This window comes from Leptidea sinapis, chromosome 20 (genome assembly GCF_905404315.1).
Source record: "Leptidea sinapis chromosome 20, ilLepSina1.1, whole genome shotgun sequence".
Taxonomy (NCBI): Eukaryota; Metazoa; Arthropoda; class Insecta; order Lepidoptera; family Pieridae; genus Leptidea; species Leptidea sinapis.
The window spans coordinates 3,887,873-3,899,386 of NC_066284.1; the positions used below are offsets into that span (position 1 = coordinate 3,887,873).

General features: G+C 38.5%; 1 long non-coding RNA gene across 2 annotated transcripts; it reads right to left on the reverse strand.

Annotated features, from left to right (window-relative positions):
• Positions 1-4,297: 4,297 nt before the first annotated feature.
• LOC126970343 (uncharacterized) lies at positions 4,298-10,819 on the reverse strand. 2 transcript variants are annotated; one of them, XR_007730609.1, is made up of 4 exons: positions 10,754-10,819; positions 9,542-9,674; positions 8,874-9,104; positions 4,298-5,624 (listed from the first exon to the last, which is right to left on the reverse strand). It is a non-coding gene; the product is annotated as an uncharacterized LOC126970343 (long non-coding RNA). The 2 variants fall into 2 exon arrangements; XR_007730608.1 differs by lacking the exon at positions 10,754-10,819 and adding an exon at positions 9,755-10,423.
• Positions 10,820-11,514: the final 695 nt, after the last annotated feature.

An 11,514-nucleotide genomic window follows, 5' to 3' on the forward strand; every position in this document is an offset into this window, starting at 1 on the left:
AAGCCACAGCGCAATTGGTAGCACAACGCTTCGTTTGGCCGGGTATTAAGAAGGACTGTCGACAATGGGCCAAAGAGTGTCAACAATGTCAGCGCAGTAAAATATCTCGCCACACATCAGCTCCATTAGCAAAGTTCACAATGCCTTCAGCTCGCTTCCGTCAGGTCCATATGGACATAATAGGTCCCTTACCTTCTTCTGTTGGTCACAGGTACTGCCTCACCATGATCGACCGCTTCACTCGATGGCCGGAGGCCATGCCCTTGCAGGACATCACTGCAGAATCCTGCGCTGCCGCCTTCGTAACTGGGTGGATTGCGCGGTTCGGTTGCCCCGAGAGCATCATAACCGACCGCGGCCGCCAGTTTGACAGCCAGCTGTTCAAGAGGGTCGCCGCGCTGGTAGGCGCCGACCACCGCACCACAACAGCTTATCATCCCGCAGCAAATGGCCTCGTAGAGAGGCTACACCGTCAGCTCAAGGCCGCTATAACCTGCCACACCAGTGCTCAATGGACGGAGGCATTACCTCTCGTGCTGCTGGGCATACGCAGCGCGTGCAAAGATGACCTGCAGGCGTCTACCGCGGAATTAGTCTACGGCGAGCCACTCCGCTTACCTGGACAGTTCCTTCAGCCCATACGGGACGACCACATCGACGTTACCGACTTCGCCAGCAGACTGAAACAGCACATCACTAAGCTGTCACCAACATCTACGTCATGGCACGGACAACGTACATTCTACGTGCCCAAAGACCTACAGCACTCCACTCACGTGTTCCTGCGCCAGGGTCCTGTAAAACGGCCGCTACAAGCCCCGTACACCGGACCCTACAAGGTACTACGTCGGGGCTCCAAGTCATTTGACATAGAAGTCCAGGGTAAGACGTCAACAGTAACGATCGACCGTCTCAAACCAGCATATAGCGCAGATGACAACTTATCAGGAAAAGACACACAAACACAGACTGTACCTACACAAAAGGAAACTACGGAAGAAGAACACATCAGAACTACAAGAAGTGGACGAAGAGTCAAGTTTCCCGACTACTATCACCCGTAGTCACGGTCTCAGTGGGGGAGTACTTGTAGCGGCCAAATCCGCTACTTACTTCCGCACCGCCGCTTATGTTCTTGGACCACACGACATCACGCCACATCGTACGATCTATGACGACAGCCTACGTCACGGGTGGTGCGAGCTGCGAATCGGCTGCATCGCGTGCGCGTCCCCGCGCCCGCGCTCCCGCCGCACACCGCGGGCCCTGCGCCCGCCGCCACAGCTAGGCCTCCCGCGCCCGCGCCCCGCGCGTCGCATAAATACCAGAGGCGATCGCCCGCGCCACGCATTCTGCACATTTATTTACCTCGCGCTCACAGCTTTCCGCTTGCTTTATTTTTGCTTTGTATAGACGCTCATTTCATTCTACATTTTGTAAAGTATTTCTTTTAATTAGTAGTAAATTCAACCTTTCATCTTTGACTCAATCTTTCATTCTTACTTCGCTTCAAACAAATATCATAGCATCCCTAGCTCAACCAGGGGTAGTCATCGAGAAGTCGTAGGAGTAGAATACGTGCTACAACTTCAACGCTTGGCAAACGAAAAATAAAGTCAAAAAGCCAATTATATTATTTATTGACGGTCATAAATGGTACATGACATTTGCCTGAAGCAAATGGCATAATTCTTAACTCCTTCCCCCAAATAGCACGCATATACTACAACCAGCGGATGTGAGTGTATTTAGGCCTCTGAAACAAAACTGGAAAACAACTGTTAAAGAGTGGCAGTCAGATAATATAAACCAAGTGGTGACAAAATTGATCTTTTGTTCTGTTTAAAACGTTGACAGAAACTCACTTAGTAGACATTATAAGCAATGGGTTCCGAAGATGCGGCATATATCCTGTCAATCAAGATGCTGTAGATTTTACAAAATATGTTAAAGACACGCAACAAAATGTCGGAAGAGAACGAGATCAACATCAAAATGCATCCGAAAAAACTAACTGCGACTGCAAAAGAGTCTGACGCAGCTATAAAAGTCATCTCAATACATAAGTCTGAATTGGCCGGACGCAGTATAGAATCAGGACACATTCTCGAAGAAATCGACAAAGCCAAAACAAAATATTTACAAAAACGGCGCTCTAAGTATAAGACGCCTCAAATTTCTGCAGCGTCAAACCAAAGCACTCCCATTACTAATATGACCAACGATTTTGGCAGATATAACTCCAGATAACTTAATATTCGACAACCCAAATACGGTCCTGGATGTTGCCCAGCCTAGACAGAACATTCTAATCGACGCTTCAGAATTGTTGACCGATTCCTTGTGTGTTACTTATGAAACTATTCCTGAAAATATAACCTTGCTTCAGCCAGGCTCATTTATATCACTGAACAATATATCGGTTATGCCTCTTGATGAAATTCGGATATTACATATTTCACCGCCAACCCTTGCACAACAACAACAAAGTCTAATGCGATCTGCTGATGACCGATGCTACACGGTCACTCTATTAGCAGATGTCCATGGCCAAAACGATAACCACGCAACAGTCTTAAACAATCAACAGAATGAACCCGATCAAATATTATCTTTCGATGATATTTTCGAAAAACATTTACGCTTCCCGGAGCCACCAGAATGGAAAGATAAAAAACGTAATGGATCCAAATAGCTCAGTGCAAGCTTGGCGGGAACATTATTAGAAAAAAGAAGAAGAAAAAGAGAATCTCGTGTTAGAAAAAGCGAAGACAACAGTTGAGAGCAGAAGAAAATGAAAAGAAAACTGTGGAGAAAAGAAAGAAGAAAAAGAAGACGATAGTGAAAAAAGCATCGAAAAAAGCTGCTGTGCAATGTAGCGAATGCTTGGAAGCATTAATAAGCGATGTTGAGGATTATGCAGAAAACAACATAGGTTGCGACAACTGTATCCGTTGCTTTCACCTTAAATGTAGAGATGTGTAACAAATCCTATGTAGAAGCGGCAATCTCCAACATAAACATGTCCATTTAATAAGTGTGAAACAGAAACCAATCAATGATACTATTTATTAATTTCAAGCTGTCAAATTTGACCAATTATTAAAGTTGTAGTGCTCAATCTTATATAGGTTTTTTTACTAAAAAATGTTGTGTTATTCGACTATTTTTTATTTCGACTTTTTTGACAATGCAACTACAACTTTAAATAAATAGCTGTAAAATTCTTTTGTGAGTAGTAATCAGTGATCGTAAACAGGCGAAAACTTGTGATCGTAATGTAACGGAATCTGATCGTCAACTGAATTTCGATCTTCGATATTTCATCATTTAAAAATTCAACAAACAGTTATAAAAATCCAATAACGTAAAAATGCCTATATTTTATGACTAACGTTACTTTGAAGTCGACAAATTGACTAACTGATCGTGAACCAGTCGATTCACCCTACCTAACACAAATATAAAGTGAATACATTTAATTAATAGATGGATTTGTTAAATTAAAAAAAACTCCGTCAAACGTTGATCTATATTTCGTCGTGCTTTCATTTAGTAGAATGTGTAACATTTTCAAATCGACGTTTAACAGGCGTTGAGCAAAGTGGAGCTTTAATGAGAAGTAATGGCAAGAAACTCATATAAATTAATATATACAGCTTCATCATTTTACAAATACTTTTAATTTTTAGTACGCAAAAATGACACTGAATGTCAATGAAATCATAGACTACATGACAAGTTGTTTCGATTCGATTTTAATTGGTTAACGAGATATTATCGATAAAAATCGATTTTTATTTTAATTACTATGAAGTTGAGACTCTTAATCGATTATTATTCGATTAATAGCGATCGATTTTATTATTTCAATAATATAAAGTACATTTAAAATAATATCAAATTCTCGGGATAGGAAGCATTATATTTTTAGACTCAAACTGAATGTAGAAATGTAATTACTATCAAATATATTATTGTCTATCAATCTTCTTTTCTAGCTCTTGGGATGAAGAAAAATAAGTATTTGGGAAGTCTGACTGTGAATATTGTGAGTAGAATTGCGATTGTAGATGATATTAAGTGGTTTGGTTTCTAAAGCATGAGAAGTATGTTCCTGTTTTTGTGTAGATTGTGTTGTATGCGGTGATTGTAGCTGATATTGTGTGGTTTGCGTGAGATGCAGTGATTGTATATACTATAAACTGCAAAAGAGTCTGACGCAGCTATAAAAGTCATCTCAATACATAAGTCTGAATTGGCCAGACGCAGTATAGAATCAGGACACATTCTAAGTATAAGACGCCTCGAAATTCGGCAGCGTCAAACCAAAGCACTTCTATTACTAATATTACCAACGAGATTTTGGCAGATATAACTCCAGATAACTTAATATTCGACAACCCAAATACGGTCCTGGATGTTGCCCAACCTAGACAGAACATTCTAATTGATGCTTCAGTGTCCAACCTCCACACCACCATATGGTGGTGTGGAGATTGTGGGAAGTGAGGTGATTGTATCTGATGGTAATGAGATCGTGTGGGATGCGGTGGTCGTTACTAATGGTGAGGATATTATCTGTTGGTGTGGATATTGGCGTGGGATGTGGTGACTGTATTATCTGTTGGTGTGGATATTATATGTCTTCGAAAACACAGCAATGATATGAAGAAGCAGTCCTATGATTCTGTTAAAGACGAGAATATCAGCCTTACTTAGTCTGAATATTATTTCCTATTTCTTACACCAGAGGACGTTTTAAGCACTTTACCGCCAGTTTTGCTGTCAGGCGCCATTGCGTTCATGTGATTCTTTTGAGTTACATCAAAACTTTAAAGTAGTGAGAAAAAAGTAATTAAAAGTGCTTTTTAACCACAATAACTTTTTTATAACAGTGTTCTAAGTAGTAGTGAGTGCAAAATCCTCAGGGCATGGGGCATACGCCTATTAGTATATCTCCAAGCTAATAGCTTTCGGCAACCTGAGCAGGTTGCCGAAACTCTGGCCATCTTGGAATTACTGGGTTGGCACATAAATTTCCAAAAATCGGTAACAGAGCCCACACGAGTTAAGAGTACTTGGGCCTGGTCTGGAACACTCAGATCCAGACAATAGCTTTGCCCTCTCGGAAAATTAAGAGTAAGAAACCTCTAACAAATATACTAAATCGAGGCAGCTGCTCGTTAAGAGAGCTTCAGAGTTTGTTGGGCAAGCTAAACTTCGCCAACTATACGGTCCCCTGTGGCCGGCTTCACTGTCGCAGGGCACAGCTTTTTCTGAGGAGAATTTCTGGCTCAAACAACAAACGAACGAACAATTTTTGTTGGCTTTAACTCATTTTCGAACACCCAAACTTGTGACTGGTTTTTTGTTTAGGGTTCGTACGCGTATTTCCAGGATTCGTCACCTGATACGATGTTGTATGCAGCATTTGAGGATCCTGCGTGGAATCTTTCGGGAGTTCTGACGCACCAAGCAACGCGAGCCGCTTTTTGCTCTTCACAGAGCTCTACTTCAATAAGGCTGTCTTGCTTAGATAACAAGCCAATTTTTTTCTTTTGCGATCCGGGTTTAACGCAATTTGGATTCATGTTTTCTTCGTTTGATTGTAATGAAGACTCCTGAAAGATAATTTAAATGGTGATTAATTTCATTGCAGCTTACAGCTACAGCTCAGAAGAGGGGAAAGACACAGCAGCTCAATTTGAAACTAAGTGGAACTTCGGAGTGTATGATGGCAAGCACATTGCCTTTAAAAACCACCTGCGGATTGGTTACTCATAAAGCGTTTTTCAGTGTAGTATTATTTGTTATTATAAATGCCAACTACGAATTTATGTACGTACACATTGAAACTAATGGATCTTGGCGATGTATCTGTTTGAGTATTTTTTCGAAAACATATACTGGGTTCCCCATAATAGACAAATAAATTTTAAATTAATAAAATCTAAATATTAAAAAAAATCTACAAGAAGTTTGTTACTTTTTGCTTTGAGATATTATTTCAACATCCATTTGAACTTTCATAGATTACTCAGTCCAACAACGTGTGTTTTGTGTAGAAACTTACATAAGAAGCAATTCGATAGAAGTTATTCGTGCATTCCAGCATCAGTTTAAAAACAACAATAGGGGTCACGCGTCATATCGTAAAACTGTTACGTTATGGGTTCGTCATTCGCATGAAAATTAATCTGTACAAAATTTGAAGAAGCCTGGACGTCGAAGAGCAGTAAATTTTGAATGAGTTAGAATTGCGTTTACGAGAAGTCCTAAAAGGTCTGCTAATCGACAAACCCTTATCCTAGGAATATCGAAGGGAAGCTGAGATCGAATTCTTCAAAGGGATTTAAAATTTCATCCCTATAAATACCAAATGGCACAGCACCTTAACAATCAAGATAAAGAAGCAAGGTTTACATTTTGTCGAGAATTTTTGGATTTACATTAAGGAGCAATTCAGTCTCCTAATGGCCGACGAAGCAAATTTTTATTTGAACGGCATGGTCAATAAACACAATTTTAGATACTGGTCAAATGAAAATCCCCGTGAAATCTTTACACAGAACGTCCATAATCCAAAAGTTGTTGTGTGGTGTGCAGTATGCTCTTTTGGTATTATTGGCCCTTATTTTTTTGAGGATGAAAATAACCGCGCTGTAACAGTAACATCCGAGCGCTACGTTGATATGCTAGAGACATTTCTCATCCCAGAATTAAATAGACGAGGATTAATAAACAATGATTTACTATTCCAAAAATATGGGGTAACAGCTCATACCGCTAGAAACTCAATGAGGGTCCTGCAAGAAATGTTAAGAGGTCCACCGACTTAACGGCACCCGATATTTTCCTGTGGGGATATTACTTATAAGCCAAAATGTTTGCGAGTCATCCAAGTACAATCGAGGAACTGAAGGTCAAAATTCGTAAAGAAGTTGAAGGAATAGACGAAGGTTTGCTACGCCGTATAATGAAACACTTTTTATCTTTAATATTGAAAAATATGTTGAAGTTGGCCTCAAGATGACCTCCAGTCATTTAGAAGACGTGATTTTTAAAAGTTAGAGTTAAATCAAATCAAATCAAAATCAGTTTATTCATGTAGGTCACGGAAATGACACTTGTGAAAGTCAAAAAAAATATTTTTCTTAAGAAGAAGTAGCAAGAAACTCATTGCCACTCTTTTATATCAAGATTTACAAATCATTTCAATAACAATATAATATGTAAAGCTAATGAGCCAAATATTTATGAGTTATCATAAATCCCAAAGGCTGTAATTTAGTAAAATAGAATGTTTGTTTTTTTAATTAATATTAAAATGGGTAGTCTATTATAGGGAACCCAGGATTTAAGTTTACGGCGTCCTTCTTTATCACCGAATCCAAATGCTTCAGTTACGTACGTATTTCTAGGTGGCAGTGCTTTTACGCTAACTTTTTACGAAAACATTCACCAACATATTATATAAGATCACAAAACAGAGAAAATACAAAATATGGCACTTTCCATAAAGGAGATTGATTGTCTTCAATTCAGCGAACTAGCGAAAATCAACGGAATAATGAAACTCGTGTGCAAACGACGTGCTCTGCAACTCACGGTGTCGCTGGGAGAGATCACATCTAGCTGTTTCAAGCTCCAGAAAGGAGTTCGACAAGGTTGTGTCATCTCTCCTCTGCTTCTCAACATCTATGGCAAATAGGACTGAGATGGTGGTATTCAAATAGGAGGACAAAAATTATCAACTCCTTCGTTATGCAGATGACACAACTGTGCTCGAAACATCTGAAAACGACATAGCTGAACTGATGAAACGACTTGAGAGGGTTAGCCTGACCATGGGTCTCGCCGATAACAAGGGCAAAACAAAGCTAATGATAATAGTCCGATTTGAGATTCTACAGCCAAACACGCTACTGCAGGACCATGAGACAGTAGAGAAATTTCAATACTTTGGTTCTGTTATCACCAACAAAGGCAGCTGCAAACCTGAAATTAGAAGACGCATAGGCATGGCTTAAACTGCAATGACTCAAGTCAACAAAGTATAAATAGACACTACACCTAGTCCGAAACCTTGTGTTCTCCATATTTATCTATGGGGCAGAGACATGAGCATTAAAAGCAGTGGGCCTGCAGACAAATGTGGTGTTAGTGCCGCCTGCTCATGATTCCTTGGACAGATCACCGCACTTGACGCAATGTCTTTGTCTTAAAATAGCTCAGGATTCAAGAAGATCAGCTGTTGCCTCAGGTTTGCCTACACAGAATCCTAAAATATTTCGAACACATTGCTGACATTGATAGAGACGAGGAAGGTAGAGGGGGAAAGACCGAGAGACCAAAATCCGAAGAGATGGTCGAAACACATATCTGAACATCTGTATGTCCCCATCAACACAGCACTGAACCAGGCCACCAACCGTAACCGATTAAGGTCCGCTGTTGACAGTTTACGGAGTCACCATCCTTAGCAGTGAGGGGATGATGAAGAAGACTTTACCTCGAGAGCCCGCTGGTAGTTTACCTGGTTGCTCTCTGAATATTCACCATCCTACTTTACAGTTTGGTATATATCATATTATGATAGTATGTTGAAGATCCTTAGCATTAGAGGCTTCCACTATGGCAAGATGACAATTATAATTGGTATCCCTCAATGTTTGTAAGTAGAGTATCTTAGCATTAGTATGTTCATACAGAGTTTGTCTCTATACATATATATATATAGGGTCCTCTTTCTGATAAGGATGGAAGGATTCTGTTATCAGCATTCCTATGTCAAGTTATTATTAATATGTTCTACCCCTTTCTTAAATATCTATTAGTTCTAAAAATAACAAATTTGAGGAAAGCCTCACCTGCTTTTTGTTTGTTCTGGTCCCATTCTGAGTTATTTTCATTAGTATCACAGGATATAAATAGATTTTATATTTATCACTTCAACATAGTAAGCTGCAGATGGTAAGTGAGAACAGAGCCTCCTGCTGTTGCTGCTGTGTTGGTGGTGTGGGTACACCTCCAAGGCCAGGCTCAAGGGAATTTGTTATATTTCCTTCCACTACACTGTGGACTTGTGGGCTAAAACTGCTCTGAAACACATGTATAACTCTTTATTACTAATGCTGTTCCTTACAACTATTCAAGAATAATACTAGATATATAATGAACAACTGCAAAAGAAAACCAAACATTTCTGTAACAGAGATAGAGATTTTGCTGGCTTCCATTTACTGTTGTATTTAAAAAGTTAGCGCTTGTCCATGCTCATTAGTTTAGGTTTTCATGGAAGCACTAGCTACAGCTTGGGAAGCTACTAGGAATTCAGAAGTTAATGCATTCGCCTAATTTTTGAAGGAACATATGTCATATCTACCCTAAAAAACCGCGCAAGGAACATAATTTTAGTTTGGATTTATGTAGAAGAACCATGGTAATGTTGGTTTGTTGTAGAATGGGGTAGACTGATGAATCAAAACCTCTACTAGATACAGAATACATTTTGGTACATCATATAAGTGATACATACCTTAGCACCTTAAATCATCCTAAAGAATGTACGGATTATGAACATCCAATTTATGTAGCTGTAATTTTCCAATCTAAATGAATCCTGTTGCTGGATTACTTCATAATTAAATATTCCAAAATAACCACATTATCTGAAAAGAGTATGAAATTTCATTTGTAAATAAATTAACAAACAACATGTGTTTTTGAATGATAATATACTAGCCCACACCTTCATTTGAATGGATTTTGACCATTTTGATTCGCATTGACCCCTGCTCTGTAAAAATCAAAACTATCTCATGGGAACCATATATTGTTGGGGTAAAAAGAAGCCTATGAGCTATTCCAGAATATAAATCTATCTTTGTGCCAAATTTCATAGAGATTTATTCAGACATACTGGCTTGATCAAGTAAAAAACATCAAAAGTTATATAAAGTTTCACATGTAAAATATGGGGATAAATATATTGACCACCAAAAAGAATGTTGTGCACATAACCTTTATTACTTAAAATAAATACCAATCAGCAAAAAATTGAATGTTAACCAAAAAAAATCTTAAAATGGTTCATACTATGAAACAAATTTACTAGATCAAAAAATGTTTAATTCACAAATTAATATGCTCCTTCTACCTAAATACACTGCTTAATTGCCATGTTATACTACCAAATAAGAAGATACCAAGAAGCTTTTAAAAATAAATGAATAAAAGATGGTTCTTAATGATTGAAATGGTCAAGGATTGGTCTAATGAGTATTTGATTAACAATGACAGACATTATGCTATTCAGCCAACAGTGTCTTTAAGGACCAATAGCAGCCAAACAACATGGTATTAAAAATAAAACTGGGCTGATTTAATCCTACAGAACTTCAAGCGCCATTCGAATTGTTGTGAAACATAAAAAAATATTTAGAATAAAGATTCTTGAAGAATTTAAAAGATATTCATATGAATAACATAAAAGTTTTAACATCACAGAGTCAGTGTTTTATTTTGTTTAAATCTTAATAAAATAATTATTGTAACTTTAAGAGTTGTTAATTTCTTAAATTATTTATGAAGAAACGTGAATGCGAAATAGCTCTTAATGAATAGTCGTTCATGGATACTCATGAAAAGATCAGACTTTGTTATTGGTTCTACAATATCGTGTAGTAGAATTACAGGAGTTTATTAACTATTTTACCTTACGTGACATAAAATGGTAAACAAACAATACCTTTAACGAAAATCACTTGTTTTCGGACATTCCCACATTTAAGATTTGATGGGCTGATGGCATAATTTATAGCTTTTGATTAAAATTGTACTTTATTTTTTTTAAATTCAGAAAATTTACAGAAACAACACCCACAGAGGATGCATGAACGACACAAGTTGATTTTTGACATTTTGAATTTCGATACACATCTTTGTCTTTGAATAAGCCTGTCCAGATGGACGAACAGAACCAAAAAAAAATGTCTTTGAAAAGTGAGATCGGACTAAAGAGTAAAGAATGACGAATTACATAGAATGGAAACTGAACTTTTTAGAGTGTGGAATTTTTAATGAAAGCTGAACCCAGCCATTTATAGGAATGGCAATAGGTAAAAAATAAAATGTCATTATGACCTTATGACAATGTCAAGCAATCTGTTGTGTCTCGCTGTCATATCGGAGTTTGCTTAAATTGAGTTTCTTGAATATTTTTTTTATGGAATAGGAGGCCAAACGAGCGTTGTCACCTGTTGTTAAGTAATCACCGCCGCCCACAATCTCTTGCAACACCAGAGGAATCACAGGAGCGTTGCCGGTCTTTAAGGAAGGTGTACGCGCTTTTTTTGAAGGTACCCATGTCGTATCGTCCCGGAAACAACGCACAAGGTAGTTCATTCCACAGCTTTGTAGTACGTGCAAGAAAGCTCCTTGAAAACCACACTGTGGAGGACCGCCACACATCCAGGTGGTGGAGATGATATCCTAACTTGTGGCGTGTCG